The sequence below is a fragment of the Lathyrus oleraceus genome, chromosome 6 (assembly GCF_024323335.1).
Source record: "Lathyrus oleraceus cultivar Zhongwan6 chromosome 6, CAAS_Psat_ZW6_1.0, whole genome shotgun sequence".
NCBI classification, from domain to species: domain Eukaryota; kingdom Viridiplantae; phylum Streptophyta; class Magnoliopsida; order Fabales; family Fabaceae; genus Lathyrus; species Lathyrus oleraceus.
The window spans coordinates 489893653-489894389 of NC_066584.1; the positions used below are offsets into that span (position 1 = coordinate 489893653).

The 737-nt window shown below is 41.5% G+C and overlaps 1 non-coding gene across 1 annotated transcript; it reads right to left on the reverse strand.

Moving 5' to 3' along the window:
* Positions 1 to 221: 221 nt before the first annotated feature.
* Positions 222 to 328, reverse strand: LOC127099606 (small nucleolar RNA R71). The gene has a single exon (XR_007794090.1). It is a non-coding gene; the product is annotated as a small nucleolar RNA R71 (small nucleolar RNA).
* Between the last annotated feature and the right edge of the window lie 409 nt (positions 329 to 737).

Sequence of the window (737 nt, forward strand, 5' to 3'; positions counted from 1 at the left end):
CCGAGAATCCAAACCAACATGTAAAAATATTTCTTCAATTAGTAGACACTTTTAAAACCAATGGAGCTTCTCCTGAGGCAATACGTTTAAGATTATTCCCTTTTTCCCTCAGAGATAAAGCCCTATCATGGTTAGATTCCCTTCCACCCAATTCTATTACGACTTGGGATAACCTTATAGGAGTTTTTCTTGCTAGATACTTTCCCCCGAGTAAGACCGCCATTCTTCGAAACCATATAACTAGATTTACCCAAAACCAAGGAGAATCGTTGTTCGAAGCTTGGGAGAGATATAAAAAGTTGTTAAGAGCATGCCCACATCATGGCTTAGAAAATTGGTTAATCATTCAAACCATCTATAATGGACTTCATTACAACACAAAGATGACCATCAACGCTGCCGTAGGCGGTGCTCTGATGAACAAACCTTATCCTGAAGCTAGTGCCCTCATTGAAGATATGGCTCAAAACCATCAATCATGGGGAGTCGAACGAGTGACAGTAGAAAAGAAGGAAGCCCAAGGAGGATGCATGAACTAAGCTCTATAGACATGATGCAAGCTAAAATGGACGCATTAGCCCTTAAAGTCGAACATATGTGCATAAACCCGAATATTGTAGCCGCAGTTTCGTCGGATTGTGAGATATGCGGAACCAAAGGACACCAATCTGCAGAATGCAGTCTATTAAACGAAACCCACTCTACGCAAGTGAACTACACCCAAGGGAACCCATACT